The sequence below is a fragment of the Natrix helvetica genome (genome assembly GCF_964273705.1).
Source record: "Natrix helvetica genome assembly, chromosome: 9".
Lineage (NCBI taxonomy): Eukaryota > Metazoa > Chordata > Lepidosauria > Squamata > Natricidae > Natrix > Natrix helvetica.
Window position 1 is genome coordinate 21974965 of NC_138560.1, and position 23159 is coordinate 21998123.

Below are 23159 nucleotides of genomic sequence, written 5' to 3' on the forward strand. Positions count from 1 at the left end.
TATGTGGGTATATGCATAATTTTGTATTTATTTATTTAGTCATGTGCATATTAGAGGTGGAGAGCCTTTGAGAGCTGTATGCAATGAAATTTCATTTTCATGTATGTTGATTAGTGTACAAAGTGAGAATAATGTTATTCTAAGTCTAAAAGTGGGACTAGATAATGGCAGATCAGGTAGACCTATTTGGCTGGAAAAGTGGAGATGCTAACATCAAGAAAACAAGGAACATATTTGCACAATCTGCATAGGTCAGTTTGGCATGAGCCATGCGTAAATGACTTATTTTCTAGTGCTAGATGATTGAAGTATCTCATAGCTACTTGTTAGTGCTATGTAACAGCATCCCAACCTTTTTTACAGTAGCTGATATGCTGTCACTTCTCTTTAAAGAATTATTAAACACATACACACACCTGAGCCAAATCATGTTGAAGTCACTGTGGAGTGCTGGAGAAAGTCTTGAATTTTCCAGACCTCTTCCAAGTCTGCAACACACTTAGTTTTGTTTGTATTGTCTCTTTGTATTGTTTATTTCCACAATAAACTTTTGATCCAAAGGTGGGGAAAAATGACCTTTCTCCTGACTTGAAATGCTTTGAGTTTTAGAAAAAAACATCTTACAGAAATGTGGTTAACTGATAATATGACAAGAATATCTTTTCAGCTACTTACCGTATTTGGAAGCATTGCTTGGACTAGATCAGGAGTGTCAAACTTGCATCGTCACAGTGGTGGTATGTGACATATTGTGACTTTTCCCCCCTTTGCTAAACTGGGTTTGCGAATGGCCAGAGCGTGATGCATCTGGCCTGCAGGCCACAAGTTTGATAGCCCCGGACTACCTGTAAACCCTCCTGCAAATCAGTGATTTTCAAAACTGGCAAATTACAGATGTGTGCATAGCAACTCCTAGATTTCCCCAGCAACCACCAGAGCTGGCTGGGGAATTCTCTGTTTCCTAGTAAACTTTTGCTATCGAATGCAGGAAAGTAGTTTTGCTCTCCTTGTGTATCTCTTGGACTGCCTCTCCGTTCCTAGTTATGGCACATTTCCATAATTTAAGATGACATTTGTTTGCTGCCCTTTCTATGAACATTACAGATGCCTTTTCAATCTTCTATTTAGGTTTAGTCTTGGTTTTAAATTACAGCCTTGGGGATTCTACCTAAAATGTCTATAATCTCAGGGCATTTTGTGTATGAAATATTTGCATTATGTTTATTTTTTTTAATTTTCTGAATGGCTTGAATAACTTTGCAATTTTGAGGTTAAGCACCCATGCAAGGAATTCTGCATTTCACAATACATTTTTTTTAAAAAACCCTTTTTTTTGTAAAGGAAAAACCTACCTTGGGAACCCTCAAGAGTTTTGGGAAGAACTTTTGAAAGGAAACCTTAAAGCCACCCCTGGGGGTTTTGCCAGCCCTCTCATGGCCAAACCCTCTTTGCTGAGTGTACCTCCTTTTCTCTTTCTGGTCCTGCCCCTTTCCCTCTCTTCTTTCATTCCAATGGCCACCCCCCCCATCCCATCCCTTGTTTTAACCCTTCCCTGCTTGCCATTCAAGCAACACAGATGCAGTTGAGAAAAAGAGTTGCCCTCATCCAAGAAATCGGCAGGGTTGGTAAACTGCTGAGCCAGGATGAGAACTGCGGGGGAGGGAAATCCCAGGAGCGCCTAAGCAGCACTTTAAAAGGGGGGGGGGGTCGGGAGAAACTGAGCATTTGCACACACACACACCTCGCCAGAATTCCCCATTATTCGTGATGGCGAAATAACGAGCCTCTAAAAAACTAAACCTCAGGAGGACTCGCTGCCTCCTTCCCATGCTCAAGCATTAAAGCTCTTATTTCTGGAGGCGCTGCATTTCGCTGCTTGTAAAAGCCAAGCTGCCTTTTTCACCGACAGCCCCCCCCCCCCGGATCCCATCGCAGTGCTCCTAAACCCCTCCCCCCAACTTCAAAAATGGAACCTTAATCATTTTTTTAGAAAGAAACCCCCACATCCCACCCCCACCCAAACTCCCAGGGTCAGCCACGCCAAAGATCGTCTATTCCAGTGTTCCCCCAACCGTGGCAACTTGGAAGATGTCTGGACTTCAACTCCTTCTAATCCAGGCATCTTCCAAGTTGCCACGGTTGGGAAACACTGGTCTATTCAATAGACTCCATTCCATCTGCTTTTCCCCTTTACGCCCCCCGCCTGCCTGCCCCGCTTTACTCCCTTGTGACCCTGGCGCGTCCCCATCCCCCCCCCGCACGAGATCCGCCTTTTACATAAGTTGCTCCCGGGGCTTGCAAGTCTCCGCGTCTGACCCCTGTCCTGCCTTCTCAAGGTAACTTGTCAAACAGGAAGTGTACAAAAGGAGCGCTGAGCGACGAGCCGAGCGGCCAATCCGGGCGCGGGGAGCCTCCGCAGGGAAGGCGCCCAGCCAACCAGGGGCCGGCTGAGGGGGAGGTCCGGTGTCGGGTAGCAAGCTAGACTGAATGCCTTTCACCGTTAAAGTGGAAGGAGGCTGCACCGTGTCTCATTGGAGTCCCTGGGAGTTTTGCACTGAGGCAGGGGTCAGCTGAAAGACAAAGAAAAATGGCGAATAGTTTGGGAGGGCAGCTGCTCGGTTCTGTGCCACAGTGGACATTCCAGAGAGGCTGGCCTGCATCTCCTGCTGCCTTTTGTTTCCTCTTGATCCACGTCTCTCTTCTCTTCTTTTTGTGTGTGGAGAAGGACTAGGAATGGCTAAATTAGCTCTGTCAGAGGAGGCATAATTAGCTGCCTGTAAAATTAACGCTATCCCTGGTAAGTTTTTGGGGTTTGTTTTTTTTGCATTGCTTTTCTTTTTTGCTTTCTTAATTTAGCAATCCTCCGGAGTGGTCATGCAATCCCAAAGTGCAGATAAGTTGAAACTGTCTCAGAAAATGGCCCCTTGCTTGGCAAGCTTAAGGGAGCACCTATCTCATACCTTGCTGTCCTTGGCTTAAGCCCAGCTTGTCTCTCTCTCTCTCTCTCTCCTATTTTAATAGCTGTGAAAACGAAGAGCATTTTTTACAGAGATGCATGGGCTTGTGGGGTTGCCCCCCCCCCCCTTTGCATAAAATCTGGGTCGAAAAAGCTGGAACTCTTCTCTCATCCACTTTCTAGTAATTTATCTTTTTTGAAATGCACAGCAGCTTTTGTGGAAGGCTAAAAAAATGTAAGCAGGGTATTCTTCATCTTCTCTTGATTTTAGGAAAGAGGACATTGGCAGCAAGCTTGGGAGGGGGTTGAGGTGTCAAATCAGGATGCTCCATTTCGATGTAAAGTATTTGGACTGATATGTTTGCACATCTGAATTTGCAACAGTTCTTGCATGTTGACATCTCTTTCATCTGTCATTCCTTTTTCCTCCTTGTCTCCACCCACATCCAAATATTATGTAGCTTGACTGATGGGGCTGCAGGATTGAAAGGGTTATTTTTTTAAAAATGACACATGTTTTAAGCAACATGAGTCATAACAATATGTTACCTATCATAAAGCTAATTTCCCAGTATGGTCTTCGGACCTTCGTTACATTATGTTGGGTTTGGAAAGTAGTAAGGAAAGAACTCATCGGTTCCCTTAGTTTCATCCCAGATCTACTTTAAGTAAAAGGGAAACCTGACAAACAACTGAAGAAAAAGTTTGTGTGGGATAGCTGAAGACTTGCTTCTCTTCTAACTTGCTGTGCCTTTTCATAAGAATACTTTGGGTTTTTTTAAAGTCAGTGATGAAGGTCACTGGAATGTTCCTGATATTGAGATATCTCATCCTTTAATGGATTAAGGTATATAAGTGTACCCTGGAATGCTTTTATAACAAAGGGCTTACCTGTTTGTCTTAAGTAAAGAGTTACACCTGAGTTCTTTACATTTTTTCCCTTCCCTTTCATCTGAGTGGAATAGTGTTGCAGTAAAAGTTGCTGAAGCAAGGCCTGCCTGTGCAAGCAAGAGTGACCTTGAAGCACAGCTTCTCTGGGTTTTAACTGTTGAAGGACAGGGTTTGTTTATGCTGTTTGAAGCTGGTGAAAAGAATCAGTTGGAAGGAAGAAACAGTGGGTTACTAGTACCTGAGAAAGTCACTATAAATAACATAAGCATCTGAAACTAAAGCCATTTTAATGAAGAGCTTTGAACTACTTATTCCCTTATGTCTTCTCTGCCCCACTATTCTCCTTATTCTCAAAGGTTTCAAGAGGGGGGAGTATTTTAACTCTTCAGAAATCCAGAAATATGACACATTTATGCCTTTCTCTCATCCATAACCTTCATTTACTGGGCCTTGAGCACCATTTTGAAAGTTCAGATAGGCTATCTGTTCTTTTTCCTTAAAAGCTGTCATGTGTGACGGTTTAGCAATGCAAAATCTTTTCTGAACTTATTAAGCACCATCACAATTTAGGACCGCCTCCTGGGAATAAATTTCACCAAATGGGGACTACCAAATAAAGGTTTCAGTTAATAATAAGGAATCTACGCATCATAGTTATTCAGAAGTGGCCTTGGCACTCACCTGGCTTGCTAAAGGGAGGAGGAAGCAGGTTTCTTCCTGCCTGTTCTGCTTTGTGTCAGATTGCTGTTTGCTTCCTCTTTTTTCTTTTTCCTTTTCAGGAAATAACTATGGTTGGAAGCAATCTTACAAACAAATGCTGTACTTCTAATAGCATCTTTCAATAAACTACCGTGAGAGCTCTAAAAGTATGTTCAGGTTTCCCATTTGCCAGTGAAGTTTTGGAAAACAAGGTTATCCATTGTTGTGCATAATATAAAAAATGTAGTGCACAGCTGAAGCTTTCCATGTGCATCTTTGAACTTATGGGAACTGTACAAAGTCATTGTTTATTTCACTAGGTATTCCATGTTTCCTTTTGGATTTTACTTCTCATGTAGTTTGATTACACCTAGAAGCTTATTTCCTTTTCCTTTCTTTTACAAGTAGTAGTTTCAGTTTGATCGGATTCATACAATCCCGTTGTGACCCAAAAGGTATACTTTTGTATACTGTACAGTATACCAAAAGGTATACTGTACTTGTATGTACAGACAAAATACTTAATGTATACTAATGTATGATCCAAAGTTTAGCAACCATAGTACTTGGCTTCATAAAATGTGCTAATGTGATGTGTGGAAACCATCATGCCCTGGTGCAATATGTGACAGTGCCCACAGTTTATAAGACCTGGTTGCTTCCATCCCTTTGTTCCAGTTTAAAAATTGCTTATTCTATTTTCTCTTATGCCATTTCTAAGCAACTATGTTCATGTCTGTCAAATAACTTGGTTTCATTAGCAACTTTTAGATATTTTATTATGAGGGTTATTAGTAATGGCAAACAAGCTGGCTTGCAGTACAATTTTGCTGAATTATTTTTTTCTCCCTCACCCCAGCAACAATTTTTGATAGCCACAGAGGCCCTAACGATCTCTTCCATTTCTCCAAACAAAAATCCATGATTTTTGCTTTCATTTTTTAATCTGTTCAGCATTCTAATTAACATTTTGCATGTGTTCTTGCGTGTTGATACATTTGCATAGGCCTTGTGTAATAGTATGTACATTTTGGGTTGTTTTCATATATTACGGTTGTTGCTATTGAATTGCTTCCATTTGGTTCCCTCAGTTAGTAGCTAACTTAAATACTGTGGTTTGTTAACCATGGTTGTGAACACAACCATGATATTGGTTTGACATAATTATATTAGACTCTTATTTTTTCTTGGCATTTTGATACATGATCTCAACTACTACTGTTGTTAGTAAATTGTGGTCTATAGGTTAGTGTTATATAAATCAGCTGCTTGTAATTTGTGTTAATAAACATAAGTAAAGCCATGGTTTGGCGTACTGTGTACAACCAGTGACTGTTCTTCAGAATCACAGATGCTTTCCCCCCAGCTGAAATGTTTTTCTACCTTTTTATGAACACTGAAGATGGCTAGCTCATATTTATGATCTGTAAATGAAAACAGACTATTGCATACTATATAATATGTAACATAAGGATCAGAATATACAAATCTACCAATGTCCCAATGGTGCTTTTTTCAAGAGGCAACTGGACTTTCTGTTTTTTCTTTGAAGACATTGAACTTCTCATCCAAGAAGCTTCTTCTGCTCTGACTGGATGGTGAGGAATGGAAGGATTTATACTCCTTGCAGACAGCTGGTCATTTGCATTCGTTTAGCGGGTCATTAAGGTCACCTGAAGGTTTATCAGGGTCACCTAAGTGGTGCAAATTGGTGTGGAGCCTTTTTGGAACAGTTGAAAATATGGTTTATTAGATAACAATACAAATAATGATTAGGAAGATATTAAAAGCTGAGAAAATCCACATTTGTTGAAGGTGATGTTTGGTGCATGTCCAATGCCACAGTTGTTGCAGAAACCCAAAATCTAAGCAGAGAAAATGAATTATTTCCTATGTTCCTTAAAGTTCTGAGGAACCCACAATTGCCTTTAAATGGGTAAAAAGTGCTCTTCTTGTTGGTTCAAATTTTTCATGTGCTTTTTTGTAGCTTTTCATAAAGCAATCTACTTCTTGAAAATGACTTAAAAGTCATTATGATGTATGATCTCTATCTATCACTTGGCTGCTTGTATGTACAATGAGAGCTTATGCTCCGGGGACAATTCCTTGTGTGTTCAATTACACTTGGCCAATAAAGAATAAGTGATGATGTTGGATTATATGGTTCTTGATAGAGAACAAGGATGGTGTTACAAAATGTATACGATTGGCTTCCTAATAGTTCTGTGAACTGTCTCTTCTTTGACTGGCATACAGTAAAAAAGGTATCTTATATTACAACTGCATTATTTTAAGCCGCTCAGAGTCACTTTTGGTGAGATGGACAGCTATATAAATTTGCTCGATACATAAATAAGGAAAGGGCTTAAGGCTGGTAACTTTGCCCTTGGAAGTAGTATAAATTAACTGCCTAGTTAATAACTCAAGAATGTGATGAAGGAAAAATAGCATTTTATAGCCATGATCTTATTTCACAAGCTTGCTGAGTTTTGTATATCTACTAAATTATTTTGGTCCAGATCTTCCTGTTCCAAAGTTCACTGCAACATTCCCTCTCATCTGCATTTAAAATTATGATACCCTGGCAGTGCATTTTCATGGCGTTCAATTTGGGAAGGTAGATATAAAGAGTCTTTATTATCTTTTCAGTCACAATCTTATGAGCTCTGATTACACATTAATAAATGAAGTTTATAAAATGTCCTGCCCACTCCCAGGATCCCTCACAATTGTAATTTAGACTATGGGAAAAATTAGAACATTCCCCTATATGTGTTTCTCGAAAGACTGGCAGTATTTCATAATGGATCATTTTTATGATCTTTCTCAAACTTATGAAATAATGAGGATTTCTATCTCAGTCTTTCATGCTATGCCACAGGCTCGTGACTTGTCTTATATTTGGAAAGTGGGCCATTCTTCATTGTAAATTTTACAATTCTAAAAGTATATATTATGCCTTTCTGCAGGGGTGGCGAACAAGTTCGACAAAAAGAGCCAAAATTTTAAACTGTGAGAGTCAGAGAGCCACACCACGCAGTGACCTGCCAAAACAGACAAACACTCACACAAAAGCATATAATTTTAACAATAATATATTAAACACATAATATAACATGCTCAGTCAGGTGTTTTTTGTTATAAATTTTTATAAACCCATTAGAGCTGCTGTATAACTTTTAAATCCATAAATAAGTGGAATCTCTGTCCACCTAACAACCTACAAGATTACTTGATGACCACAACCAGGAATGCCACACTTGCAATCATTAAACAAAGCAGTCACATATCTCGCTTAATGACTGCTTTGCTCAGTGACGAGATTGTGATTGTAAATCGAGTACAACCTATACATGGGTAAAGCCTGGTCCTAATATTATCTTCCTTTAACCTAATATATGTATTATAATATATATATGAGTTTGGATTATCTTTGATATCTATTACAATTACAGGCTGTGAGAAAAACACTCGTAGAATTTTGGGAAATATACTAACCATGGAAATTCAATTAAATGTTTTCTCCTATTTAAAACTCTGCTGCTCCTGAACCCAGAGCTTCAATATGCAACCATTATTATTAATTTGAGCAATCATTAGAACCTCACCGGAATCCTGCAGCAACTGTGCTAGACTTTGAAGCATTATTTTTTTGGGCGCAGCAGAGGGCGCTGTTGAGATAAACCCGGAAGTACTGGTGGAGAGCTGGTGGAGTGCAGGCAAGCGTCGTCGCGTCGACCGTACTTCCGGGTTTAGCGCGCGATCCGAGCCACAGTAAACTAAATAATGGTAAGAGGCAAAGAGCCTCATTTATTTTGGCCGCGAGCCGCATGCGGCTCGTGAGCCGCGTGTTCGCCACCCCTGCCTTTCTGCATTTTTAAGCATCAAAAGTAACTGTTTTTAATAGTTTTGTAGGATATTCAAAACTAAATATCCTTTAGCACCACAAAAGGTTGCATGCCTAGGAGCAGATAAAGATTGAACTAGAAATAGTTTCTGGAGATTGAAGTTTACCGTGTGTCAGAATTATATCACTTTAATTGATAATACAATTATTGGCTGGGTGACTTTGGGCCAGTCAACTTACCTTATAGTATAGGGTGATTGTTGAGAAAATAAGAGGAAGAAGGAGTATTAGGTGTGTTTGTTTCCTTGTGTTATAAAAACAACAAAAGCAAGATAAAAAATGGCACAGCCTTTACAATAGAATCTGAAAAAGTGTGATCTGTGTTACACTATCTCTTGTCTTGTTGAACCTGCCTTTAACACAGGTAGTCCTTCACTTACAACAGTTCACTTAGTGACGTTCAAATTACCATGTACTGAAAAATGTGAGTTATGACCATTTTTCACAGTTACAACCTTTGCAGGATCCCTATGATCATATCAAAATTCAGATGCTTGGCAACTGGTTCATATTTATGACCGTTGCTGTGTCATGTGATCACCTTTTTCAACCGTTTGACAAGCAAAGTCAATGGGGAAGCCAGATTCACTTAACAACTGGGTTACTAACTTATCAACTGCAGTGATTTACAACAACCGTGGCAAGAAAAGTTGTAAAATGGGGCAAAATTCACTTAACAAATGTCTCACTTAACAACAGAAATTTTGGGCTCAATTGTGGTTGTAAGGTGAGGATTACCTGTAATATGCAGTGGTAACATTTGCTTCTTTTTCTGCACTGATTCTGCTCTTGGAAAGTGCCTTGCTCACCAAGGAAAACTTGTAAAGTAGGAAAATATGTTACATAGTGACAGGTTTAACAAAACCAGTCAAAGTAAATGTTTAACTTTTAAAGTACCATTTTTAAATATGCCCTTGAACTGCTTGGTTTAAAGGCAAGCACAATAATTGATGGAAATAGCAATGCCAATATGTCTTACTCCTCTCTTAATACATTACTTTTTAAAACTAGCAAGTGAAGCATTTTCCAATTGAGGTGGGCCATGAAGGAAAGGTCATTTCTTCTCTGGCATGCGGCTGACCACTTTCCTTCTGGAACATGGTTGCTTGCTGGTTCTGACTGGTATACAGCTTTATTGTTCAGTTGTACCCTGAAAAAAACTTTGCAGTGGGAAAGTGTTATGTAGTGCTCTGATATTAAATTTTGTGCAGCAGCGAGTTATGCAGTGTAAAGTTTTATTTAATTCTGTGTGATGTGATATAAATCCATTATACTCATTCTGCCTTAATTAAAACACATACATTATGAACACTTAGTGAGAATAAGCTGGCAAAAAAGAGACTTTCTCATGAGCCACAGATGTATACTCATTCAATATTATCTAATAATTCTGATACTGACCTAAAAACTGGGAAAAATGATAATTCTTGCCAAATGCTGGAAGGTACTTTACCCATCATATATTTTACCACAAACGTATGTGGGTAGGGTTTGACAGAGATAATTTAAATCAGCAATGGGTATTATTTCAGCTAAACTCCACAAAAAAAGTAGTAAAGGTTTTGAGGTTAAGAATAGATGTGCTGAGAATAAAGTTAATTTGTAGACCTTCTCATAGGTACCCACATTCTGGATCTGCTTCAGTTTATTCTGGCTCTTGTTCCTAACAGATTCTTCCCAAGCAGGTTCTCCAACTTCTCTATGCAACCATGAGAACTGAGATAATTTAATCTCCTTGTTGCCCAGAAACAAAGTTTTGTGGAGGAAAGCATTTGATTATATTAGTAAGGTGACAGATAAGGTGTGGATGGGCTTTCAATTACAGGTAGTCCTCATTTAGCAACTGCTTCATACACCATTCACAATTAATGATGCTAATGAAAAAATAATGACCAGTCCTTTGTATTTACCATATTTTTTGGAGTATAAGACGCACCTTTTTCCCTCAAAAAAGAGGCTGAAAATCTGGGTGCATCTTATATACTGAATACAGCATTTTTGGCCGCCTGAAACCCCACACCATTTGCAAAAATGACTGTGTATAGCGTTTAGGAGGCTTATAGAGTGCTCCTGAAGGCTGGGGAGGACAAAAATGAACGAAAACAGGCCATTTTCTGCCCCCCCAGCCCCCAGGAGCACTTTATAAGCCACCTTGTGATGAGCAACGGGCCCGTTTTTGCGAAAAATGGGCCATTTTTGGGAGGTCTGCAGAGTGCAAAAACATTTTTTAAAAAAATTGCTTCTTCAAAATCTTGGGGTGTCTTATACTCCGGTGCGTCTTACACTCTGAAAAATACGGTACATCCTTTGTAGGTCTGTAAAGCAAAAATAAAGTAAGTAAAGGTGAAGTAAGTATAGTCATGGTCTCAGTTAGTAGCGTTGCCAATCCCAATTGTGGGTAGTAAATAAAGACTCAGCCATATGTCTAGGTCAATAGCCAATCGTGTGCCATAGCGTGGATATAAACTTTTGTTAAAGTGAAGAGGTGTCTGACCAGACTTACAAGCACATACCATATTTTTCGGACTATAAGATGCACCATGATTTTGAAGAGGTAAATTAAAAAGAAATGTTTTTGCACTCTGCAGGCCTCCCAAACCTTCTGCACTCCTTGGTTTTTGGGAAAAAATGGGGGGGCATGCAGAGCTTTGGGAGGCTTGTAGAGTGGTCCTGGGTGCCGGGGGGGGGATGATGAGCAAAAATGGTCCATTTTGTGCTCATTTTTGCCTTCCCCAGCCCCTAGGAGCACTTTGTAAGCCTCCCAAACCCTCTGCACATCCATTTTTGCAAAGGGGGCGGGGTTTTGGGAGGCCAAAAATGCTGCATTCAGTGTATAAGACGCACCCAGATTTTCACCCTCTTTTTTTCGGGGGGAAAAGGTGCGTCTTATACTCTGAAAAAATGGGGTAAATATATTTCATGAGACATGAAAACCAGGTGGGTAACTTTGAACCAGCCATACTCTCTCTCTCTCAGCCCAACCCACCTCACAAGGTTGTTGCTGTGGGGAAAATAGAAGACAAGAGTATTAGGTATGTTTGCCAATTTGAGTTTTATATATGTAAAAATGATGGGATAAAAAAATCTAATAGTAATTTAATGGCAGTTTGTGAACAACCCTCAGGTATTTCTAGTGCTTCTTTGGATGAGGAATTCTTGTCCCTTTCTCAACCCTGATATGGGCTGTCTTTATGGTTATGATGTGCAGCACCGGCATTGATGTTAGTTTCTTCAACCATGTTTGTTGACATCCTCTTTTATAGGGTCACATGCCATGTAATTGATTAACAGCAGTTAATAATTCTGTATTTCTATTTTTTAGTAGTGGTTTAAAAAGGGAAAATAACATTGGAATGATGGAATGAAATAAACCTTGAAGAAAACCAATCTTTGGGATTTATGTATGTTCAGACATTATCTTGAATTATTCCTCATCCCTCCTTTTCCCCTCTTATCAATTGGAGAACTATTGACAGAAGCTGATCTAAGAAAAGCAAACATAAAAATAACATATTTTGGAAATAACTTCTGCTGAAAATATACAGCCTTCTGTTTCAATATTGTTCTGGAAGATATTTTATTTTGCTTTATTTCTATACCCCCAAAGCAATTTACAAGATAAATTGGGGGGTATTAAAGTCAATCCTATAAACCAACAGAGATTTTTTAAATGACAAAAATGCTTACTTTTTTAAAAATAGAAAAGTTGAATAAGAGGCAAACATAAAGGCAGTTTGGTCAGGTAATTATAGTTATTCCAGGAATGCCTGACTGAACAGAAATTTCAGTTGTTTTCTGAAAGAAGGTATTGTAGGGAGTAGCCTAGCTTCCGTTTTGAGAGAATATTCCATCATCAGATGGTTTTTACTTAGAAGGTCCATATATAACACAACTATAGAACAGTGGATATCAGCCTGGAAAATAAATTAAATATTTTCTGTATATGTCGTGCCAGTCTATCTGATGCTCTTCTTACATTCAAAATTATCGTCTTGTGTATCAATTATTACATCTACATTCTGCATCTATTTTACTATGTAATCTTTAACGTGTTCTATTTTTGGGTCACATTTTAGCAATAGTTTGTAGATAAGGCCCAACAAATGCTCCAAGTTTCATGTTATGGTAGAAGATTCTCAAATTCAGTTAAATATTTTAAATATTCCTCTTAATATCTGCAGTTTTTTTTAATACTGTACTATTTATTAGAAGATATTTAAGCCACTCAGGCAGATGTGGCCATTATGAAATAAAAATCTGGTAAAAGGGGACATTTTAAATCAAGGGTTTAAACTGCGTTAGAAACAAAATGGAAGATTTTTTTTTTTGAATGATTACCATTATTGTCTGGTTTTGCAGAACTGTCACCTGAGCATTTTAGGCAAAGTTTGTCCCTGACTTTGAATTTGGGTGAATTATCATATTATTTTCTCTCCAGTTATCATAATGTTTTTCTTACTAACAATATCATATTTTGATACTGTTGTTCTGTAAATGGCATTTCTTTTACATTGTACAGAGAAAAATATTGCAGTAGTTCAGAATCAACTATTTAAATTAAATGGAGATGCAATTCCACATCAATGAAAAATCAGAGCATGAGTGAGACTTTCAAAACTCTTAAGGGCTCAAAAGGCTGTACAGCTCTCAACTTCAGCCATTCGTTTAGTCACCATTCAATGTTGCAATGGCTCTGAAAAAAAGTGACTTACGGCCATATTTCACACTTACAACTGTTGCAGCATCCCCATGGTCATGTTATAAGAAATTGGATGTTTTGCAGCCAACATGTATTAATGACGGTTGCAGTGCCCTGGGACATGTGATCGCCTTTTGCGACCTTCTGACAAGCAAAATCAAGGGAAAAGCCAGATTCATTTAATAGTCATGTTACTAGCTTAACAAATGCAATGATTCCCTTAACTGGCAAGACATGTTGTAAAATGAGGCAAAACTCACTCAACAACTATCTTGCTCAGCAATGGAAATTTGGACTCGCTTGTGGTCGTAAGTCAACTACTACTTGTTTTGTATATTTTTTTTTTCTGATTCTAATGGCTTAAGAACTTGCTTTAAGGCATGCCTACTAAGAAGTATAGCCTTTAGCTACGCTACTCCTTGGATAGAAGACTAATGACTAAACCAAAAACAAACTCTTTCTGAAAACCTTGCTTCTTACTTGAGCATACTTGGTAATCATAGGCTATTATTTTAGAAGCCTTCCCTACCACACCTATATAAATAATATAAGGTAGAGAGAATTTCCAGTGTTGTGGGGAAGTACACAACTGAAGCAAGGATCTCTCTCATAGTTAGCACCATCTCATAAATTTCAATGTTAATGTAATATGTAGCCTGTGGAAAAACAATGGCAATTGAGATAGAGAGCAACCCTTAGTCTTTCTGAATTGACGGCTGTAGTAGAGGTCTAAGTAATACAATTTTCTTTTTTCTTTCTTTCTATGTCAGCATAGTATTTGAATTAACTAATTTAAGGGACAAAATGGATTTGACAAAGGGCAAAATTACTGTTAGTAATTGTAGCCTAATTTTGTCTTTTAAGGCAATTGCTTTGCTGCTTGGGAAGAGAAAATTCTATGTCAATAGCTAATATAGGAAGTTTAGTTATATAACCAACTCCTGCCAGGTCAAAGCAGATTTGATGGATAGGTCCGGGCTGTATAAAATCCATATTGGATATCTTGACATAGGGAATAAATTGGTGCTCATTTCAGTCTGATGCTCTCAAACATTATAAAGGTTAATACTGCAAATAGGCTCTAATGAAAAAATGTAAATCCCTCAGTGAATTTAATGGTGGAGTGTAGAAGAAGAATCTTTAAATTAGTGGATTTCCTCTGGCTTCATTAGAATCATTTCCAATTTAGCTTATGCTGATGAATCCATGTGCAATTGCTATGAAACTCTAGCACATCACTGCGGATTCTGAATATAGGGAAGATATTTTAAAGTGCCTTCAATTAACCAAAAAAAAAAAAAAACCTGACCTGCCCTCCCTTATGACCATCTACAAAGTATTTTCACTGCATCCTGACTTAATTAACTTTAGCAGCTAGAGTTGAGATTGCATGTCACTATAGACTTAACACTGGGCAGTTTTTAAAACTGCAGATGCTTTCTGTGTTGTGAGTTTGCTTATTTCCCATGCTTTCTACAGTATATAGATATTGTATACATTATCATTGTTTGCTTCATGTATTATGATTGTCAACTAAATGTACATTTGAAAGACCTGATTACATTTTGTGTATTTATGCTAGCCAATTCTTTAGATACCTTTTAACAAATTCCTACTTCTGCAAGCTATGATGCTCTTCATATTAAAGAATATTCACCAAACTTTTTTAACCTGGACACTTAGAAATTTTAAGTAATTGTAGATAATTTTTTTTTAAAAAAGTTATGTATGAGAAGAATTGTTCTTCATTGGTGCATATAAGTAACCTAACTGCTATTAATTTCCCCATAGGTGATTTAGAGGTAGTTTTTATTTTAAAAAAAGTACTTGCTGTTTTACACCGCATGAGTGAAAATACATGCAGTAATGGTTTCTGGACAATTTTGTTCCAAACAATAGACTTGTGTTTGGCGGGAGAGAAGGCCAAAATAAAATCCACCGCACACAATGGATCATAAGTCAGTGGGAATCATATCCACTTATGTTAGAATTGTTCTTGGCCTTAAGCCATTTCCCATTACGCCACTGCATAAAAAGATTGTAGGCATTGAATCTTTTAAATAAAGCAGTCTTTTATTTCTCTCACTCTTCTATGCAAACTTTGAATGATATAGTTAACACAGTCATTTCTAAAAGTACCTTTGGCATTATTTTCGAAGAGAACATTTAGATTTAAATTTCATTGGTTGAACGTTGTTTTTAATCTTATTTTAAAAGCAAACAATCACTTTGTAATACAATACAATACGATAGCAGAGTTGGAAGGGACCTTGGAGGTCTTCTAGTCCAACCCCCTGCCTAGGCAGGAAACCCTATAGCGTTTCAGACAAATGGCTATCCAACATCTTCTTAAAGACTTCCAGTGTTGGGGCAAGCTGTTCCACTGATTAATTGTTCTAACTGTCAGAAAATTTCTCCTCAGTTCTAAGTTGCTTCTCTCCTTGATTAGTTTCCACCCATTGATTCTTGTTCTACCCTCAGGTGCCTTGGAGAATAGTTTGACTCCCTCTTCTTTGTGGCAATCCCTGAGATATTGGAGCACTGCTATCCTGTCTCCCCTAGTCCTTCTTTTCATTAAACTAGACATACCCAGTTCCTGCAATCGTTCTTCATATGTTTTAGTCTCCAGTCCCCTAATCATCTTTGTTGCTCTTCTCTGCACTCTTTCTAGAGTCTCCACATCTTTTCTACATCGTGGCGACCAAAACTGGATGCAGTATTCCAAGTGTGGCCTTACCAAGGCATTATAAAGTGGTATTAACACTTCACAGGATCTTGATTCTATCCCTCTGTTTATGTAGCTTAGAACTGTGTTGGCTTTTTTGGCAGCTGCTGCACACTGCTGGCTCATATTTAAGTGGTTGTCCACTAGGACTCCAAGATCCCTCTCGCAGTTACTACTATTGACCAAGGTACCATCTATACTGTACCTGTGCATTTCATTTTTGTTGCCTAAATGTAGAACCTTACTCTTTTCACCATTGAATTTCATTTTATTAGATAGTGCCCAATGTTCAAGTTTGTCAAGATCCTTCTGTATCTTAAGCCTATCTTCGGGAGTGTTGGCTATTCTTGCAAGCATAATGTCATTTGCAAATTTGATGAGTTCCCCATTTATTCCCTCATCCAAATCATTGAGGAAGATGTTGAAGAGTACTGGGCCTAAAACAGAGCCTTGTGGTACTCCACTGCATACTTCCCTCCATGTAGATGCAGTTCCATTGAGGACTACACGTTGAGTGCGGTTGGTCAGCCAGTTAGGAATCCATCTGGTGGTGATGCTCTCTAACCCACATTCTTCTACTTTATCTAGTAGTAGGTTATGGTCTACCTTATCAAATGCCTTACTGAACTCCAAGTAAACTATATCTACAGCATTCCTCTGGTCCACTAATTTTGTCACTTTGTCAAAGAATGCAATAAGATTAGTCCGGCATGATCTGTTTTTGACAAACCCATGTTGGCTTTTGGCTATTACTTTGTTTACTTCTAGGTGTTCACTAATTCGTTGCTTGATTATCTTTTCCAGAATCTTTCCTGGTATTGAGGTCAGGCTGATGGGACTGTAGTTTCCTGGATCTATTTTTTCCCCCTTTTTTGAAGATGGGAACCACATCAGCTCTTTTCCAGTCCTCTGGCAGTTCCCCAGTGCTCCAGGATCTCTGAAAGATATAGTTCAGTGGTTCTGAGATATCATCTGCCAGTTCCTTCAGAACCCTGGGGTGTAATCCATCCGGTCCTGTTGATTTGAATTCGTCTAGGGTAGACAGGTGCTCACCATTTTCTTCCCTATTTTAACTTGTATTCCTAATCTGATTTTTGTGTTGCTGTTTTTGATAGGTTGGACTGTTTTATCTCTTTGCATAAAGACAGATGCAGAAAATGAGTTAAATAGTTATGTTCTCCATAGTGAGGGGGAGGAGTATCCAGACTGGGTTAACCTTGTCCTCTCATTGATTGGACTGAGTCAGATAAGCTCTTTGGGAACGCCCACTGGTCACCAGGTACTACCCAGTTATCGACTCAGTCCACTCACTGGACGGTTGACCATTCTGGATCTCCAGGAAATTTTTTAAAAAATCAAAGAAAAAGATTTGGAGCCGTGGATTTTGCTTCCCAGTACCACCTATAGCCTCTGATCACCAGCAAGGACTGCCAAAAGCCCCCTGGGGTGGCACAGTGCCCTGGCCACTGAGTGAGACAGGAGTCACTCAGTGAGGATCGTTGCTGGGCAAGCAAAAAAAGAGGGCACAAGCCTCCTGGAGGCAAGCCCTGCCGCGGAGGCTCTCCAAGCGCAGGAGCGCTCCGCTGCTCCCCTCAGGGGTCAAGCAGCGAACCGCAGTTTTACCAGCACCACGGAGCACCCGCGCTCCCTCCACATGGCCAGAAGAGCGCAGAGCAGCTGAAGAGGAGATCCCTGGCCACAGCAGCACCGGACAGAGGCAGGAGGCTCGGATTCAAGCGGCAAGGGTGTGCGGCAGCTCCGGAGAGCCCCAGCGGCTAGGTGAGCACTTTTAAAAGTCACACCCTTTCTTCCAAGCTGCGCAGCGCCATTTTGAAGCCGGGAGGACCCACATGGTCCAAGATGGCGGCGCCCAGCAGCTCCGAGGAGGAAGGAAGCCAGGCAGCTTCAAACCCAGCCAGCAGCCCTACCGGGGGGGGGCAGAGAAGCATTCAACCAGGTCAGTGGCCCCCCCAGAGACTGCCCATAGGAGGCGGGGAGGAAAGGCTAAATCCAAACCTCTCCCCCAGGGCAGATCCAAAGGAAGGCAGGGGGGGGGGTCAGAAGCCTTCCAAGCCTCCTTCCAAGTACGAGAGGCGAAGGCATAAGGCCTTGGAAAGGCTCTGCAAGAAGGCAAGCTGCCACAAGAGCACCCCAGGCATGGGCACAGAGGGGAAGACTCCAGGGACTCCCTCCCCCATTGGAGCCATAGAGGGGAATCCAGCTAGGCAAGCTAGGATCCCTATAGACACCTCTGGCCTTTGGGGCTCTGCTCAGGCGAGGCAAGCCCCCTCGCTTTCTGCAGTGGGAGCAGCCCTGCCCACAGGACCTCCAGGCCTGGGCACTCTTCCGGCACAGGGAGGCATGGGCCAGCCCCCTCCCATAGTGGCACCCAATTTCCAAGAGATGATGATGGGGGCCTTTCAGCAATGCATGGCAGCGGCATTCCAACAGCCAGAGCCACAGGGGGCCCCTTCCCTCCCTCCCAGGGCTCCTGACTACCTGGATGTCCAGGAGGCAGATCTTCCCAGTTCCTCAGCCTCATCCCAGGAGGACAGCGACCTGGAAAGTGAGGAGGGAGAGATCAAGGAGAACAAGCTGTCTGATGATGAAGGCATGCCACCTCCCAATCCCCTACATTCACCAGGTTGTTCCAGCCTTCGCTGTTCAAATCCCTGCTCTTCAAGGCCAAGACAGCAGCCAAGCTGAGCAACAAAGCTACAGAGTTTCCACCTCAACGCCAGGGCTTCTCAGTGGAGAACATCTTTAATGAGCAGGCCATCGAGGCTGACACGATACCTATGCCCAAGGCCTTCCTCTACCTGGTCAAGGGCCAGTGGGCATCCCCCACTTCGGGCCCTTCACCTTCATCCACAGACAGAGTCTTCTTTAACGTGGACCAGGAGATGGCACAGATGCTTGCAGAACCCTCCATCGACGCTCCAGTCGTGGCTCTGCACGCGACTACCACCATGCCCGGGGAACGAGAGGATGCTCTAAAGTTGGAGGGCAGGAAGGCGGACCTCACCTTGCAGAGGGGTCATCAGGTGGCCGCTTGGGCGGTGAAAGCAGCCACCACAGCCTCCTTCATCAACCAATCATCCTTGCTGTGGCTGCAGGAAATACAGTGACGCATCCCCATAACAGATGTCCTGACCCCGTTTGAATGTCCTGTTCCATTTGTGGGTTTCATCCCACCAAGTTTCTGTAATGGCAACAATATCGTATCTGTCCTCATTTACTTGAATTTCTAATTCACCCTGTTTATTCGAGTCCATTTTGATTGACTCTGTGTTTACTGTCTACATAACCTGTATTATGCCTGACTGCACCTAGTTTCTTGCAACTTGTATGATTCATGCACATGGTATGGCACTCACTATTAAATGCTTGGTTTTGCTTGACAGCAGAAGTGATAATCTTACCCGCACAAACATCTATGTTACATGTACTGATAACCCTATGAATTTTAGATTGCTGGGGACAGAAATGTTCTGCATCAATTAATTCTCTGTCCCCACTGTTCAGTTTAAATGTTTATCCAGAAAATCTGTGAATTTAATGCCAAGTAACTCAGTCCCTTTCTTGGATGGGTGCAAACCATTTCTTTTGTACAGTTTTTCATTGGACCAGCTGCAGACATCATGACTAATAAAACCAAAGCCTTCCCTTTTACACCACTCCTTTAGCCACACATTAAACTCTGCTACACACTGGGCCTTCCCTTTTTGTTCCTTATATACTGGCAGAACCTCTGAAAAGATAAGCCTACAACCTATACTATTAAGTTCATACCCCAAGTTCTGGAAATCATTCTGCACAGAAAGTACATCTTTCTGGGACAGATCATTAGTGCCAAGATGTATAATAGCATCAACGTCACAGTCCTTACTTGCATTCTTAAGAATACGCCTCTTGTCTCTGCTGGCAGTAGCACCTGGCAGACACCTGACCTCTTTTAAAACCTCCATATCCTCTCCTAAATTTACATCCCTTACAATTGACTCTGATCCAGATTGTTTCTGTATAGAAGCAGACGTTCAGTTTTGCTCTTAAATAGAGTTCTGAGTTCTGTAAATGTTCTTTTTAAATAATTTGATGCCTTCACCACCTTATCCAGGCCATCCTCCATATGTGGGCCTTGTTTCCAAAGAAAGTTGACGTTATTAAAAACACTTATGTTGCTCTAATCATAAACCATATAGCAACCTTAACAAGCATCCCAGCTTGTTAGAGAAAGGGTGTTATCTGTTTACATGTCTATGGAGATTCTCCGTCATCCAGATCATGATTGTCTTAAAGGTGCTTTCTCAAAAGGTAACTGCACTTTCTTTGTTTTTCCTTGAAAATGTTTCGCCTCTCATCTAAGAAGCTTCATTGGTTGGGACAGGATGATGGGGGGGGGGGTATGGAAGGATCCATCTTCCATTCTCCCTTGCCCCCCTCCCATCATCCTTCCATTTTCCCCCACCATCCTGCCAGAACTGATGAAACTTCTTGGATGAGAAGCGAAACATCTTCAAGGGAAAACAAAGAAAGCCCCTTTGTGATATCTCTTTACACCCACAACTTTAGGGTTATTTGCAAATATGATGTACCATATTTTTGGAGTATAAGACGCACCTTCCCCCCCTAAAAGAGGGTGAAAATTTGGGTGCGTCTTATATACTGAATGCAGCCCCACCCACCTGCTGGCCCCCACCCTTTGGCCTCTGCCTCCCAGCAATTTACCTCTTAGCAGCAAATGGGAAAATGGGGCCTGCAGAGGTGGCAGTAGGCTATATGGTAATCCCTGCAGCCTGTAACAGTTGATCATCTGGAGGCCAATGCCGAAATTGAAAGTGAATCAGGTTGTTTTCTGCAAGGAGGCAAATTGCTGGGAGGCAGAGGCAGATTTTTCTTCTTCTAATCAGGCTAAACTGAAACAGACTGTTTGCTGCAAGGAGATAAGTCAATAACTACAATTGCCTTTAGAAAGTTCAAATTATTAGACTTTTTTTTAAAAAACTTCTTTATTATTATTCTAGACAACAAAATGAAGAAGCTTTTTAAAATAAATGCTTAATCTGAAGAGGCCTAGTGCTATTCCATCTTCTTTTAAATAGCAGAGAATAACGTAACTTCCAGAAAGCCACATCAATTTTAACAGAATGTGTACAAGTATAGTCTGAAATGTAACACCACAAACAGTGTATATCATCTGTATTGTTTGCTGTTTGCTTCAAAGAGGAAAATTACTGGGAGGCAGAGGCAGATCTTTTCCCCTTGTTTTACTCCCCAAAAGCGAGGTGCATTTTATACTTCAGAGTGTCTTATAATCCGAAAAATACAGTATTTCAAATTTGTTCATTGCACTTTCAGTTGTGTCTTTTGACTCTGCAGTTGTGGTGCATTGGAAGAGCTCATTCTTAAGGAAATATTACTTAATTGAGGTAGATGGGTTTTTCCTCCCCACTTTCATTCAAACTAGAATATCATTCATGAGGGCAAAGTAACCCAACAATATTTTCTGTACGGTTACACATGAAAGTCAGTATTCTGCAATTTTTGGTAAGTAAATTGTCATGTTTCTTTTTCAAATCCAGATCAATAATAGATGATGAGCTGACATGTTGATTGAACAACTCTTAGGTTCTACTCACCTTGTATGTTAATATGTATCCTTTCATGGTTCAATTTGGAGCTAATAAGGGAAGGATATAATCTTTATCAGTAAAATTTACTCAGCAATAATAAGATAGGCTAAAATATCGTTTGCTACTTTTTGGCTTTTAGTATGAAAACACCACTATTATTTTAGCATGTGGTATGAATCACCATAGGTGACTATGTGCTCTTGTCTCATATATTTTTATATCTCTTGTTTATATAGCTGTGGCTTTTATCCATTTGTTGTTTGCACCCTGAGTCACTAGTGTTGAGATGGACAGCTAAACCATTTAAATAAATAAATATTGTGGTTTTCTGGTTTAGGTGTTGGACTGCAGTTCAGTTCTTAACCAAAGAGGTTCATTAGGCAGTTTAGGGTCCTTCATACTCATTCACCTACCTCAATTCATTTCACAGGGTGGTTGCTATGGGGGAAACAGTGAAATGTGACCACTATATATATTGCAATAAGCTTCTGAACAAAAACAAGGAATAAATGTAATAAATAATGTTTCATATGCAACTACATGATAAACAAGCCATTGTGTTTTGCTAAACACTTTTGGGTTACAGTATATTTTGTGAATCCAGCTAGAGCTTTTATTGTGTTTTTATGGAGAGGATTAAATAAAATCACTCCAAAATAGTATGAAATTTGATGTCCTTGTTGTTCTCCAAACTTTGTGGTTTTCTTGCAGACATTTCATTACAAAGCTAGGTCACGTCATCAGTGTAAACTGATGAGCCTTTCTCCTCAAAGGTTAGCTACATGTGCTATAGCTTTCAGGATGCTTCCTGGATTAACATCAGTCCATATCCTTTATTTATTAGATTTGTATGCTGCTACAAACTCTTCACACAATGTGTACCTGGAGTGCTTTGTATGTATGCTTGCTTCTGAAGTTGCTACATTCGGCAGAAGGATTTCCCATAATAAAAGCTGACCTTATTTGGGGATTCCTCTACTCTGATTGCTGCTAATATTGTTCCTAAAAAAAAAAGAATGCTATAAGGCTCTTATTCACCCCCACCCCCCAAAGTCTGTGATACGAATGTTTATAATTCTCTCAAAGGAATTAACTTGTTGGATTTAGAATGAATTTACATTTGATCTTGATTTTCCATCTGAATGGAAAAAGCCAAGGCCAGACCCTTACAGAGAAGTTACAGATATCTTCTAAACCTGGATATATTCAATCGCCACAACATTTCTCTGCATTGGATTTAAGCTTTAAGCTGCACCAAATATTGAGAAATGTAAAATATGGAATACCTGCTGCTATGAGAAGAAATGTGGGATATAAATTGAATACATAAATAAAAATAAATTATTCATATCAGAAAAAGCTGAAAATAAAAGCAGGAAAAAGAGAAGAATCATAGGAAGACACAGAGAGTAGTCTCTTATGAGTGAATACTTTTGGGCCAACCACAGACTTTAATTAATTATTTATGTTTTCTTCTACATTGTTCAGAAATTAATCCTTGAAAGATAATTTGTCTCTCCTGTCTGTTGGTAATAAAATAAAGACTGCACCCCAAAGCAAAATACTGAGTTTTTTTTTTAAAGCTGATTTAGGATCCTCACTTCTATTTCCTCTTGTTTCACTAGCAGGGTTGTGTAGAGCTTTAGATT

The 23159-nt window shown here is 40.0% G+C and overlaps 1 protein-coding gene across 2 annotated transcripts in view; it reads left to right on the forward strand.

Annotated features, from left to right (window-relative positions):
* NFYC (nuclear transcription factor Y subunit gamma) overlaps positions 1 to 23159 on the forward strand; it is a 62176-nt gene that overhangs the window by 5168 nt on the left and 33849 nt on the right. Inside the window, exon 1 of one of the 2 annotated variants that reach the window (XM_081962663.1) lies at positions 2520 to 2797. The exons of the other annotated variant lie outside the window; for it this stretch is intronic. The gene's annotated coding sequence lies outside the window, so the exon portion shown is untranslated. Of the gene's footprint in view, positions 1 to 2519; positions 2798 to 23159 lie in introns of those variants that run through there. 2 annotated transcript variants of the gene reach the window in all.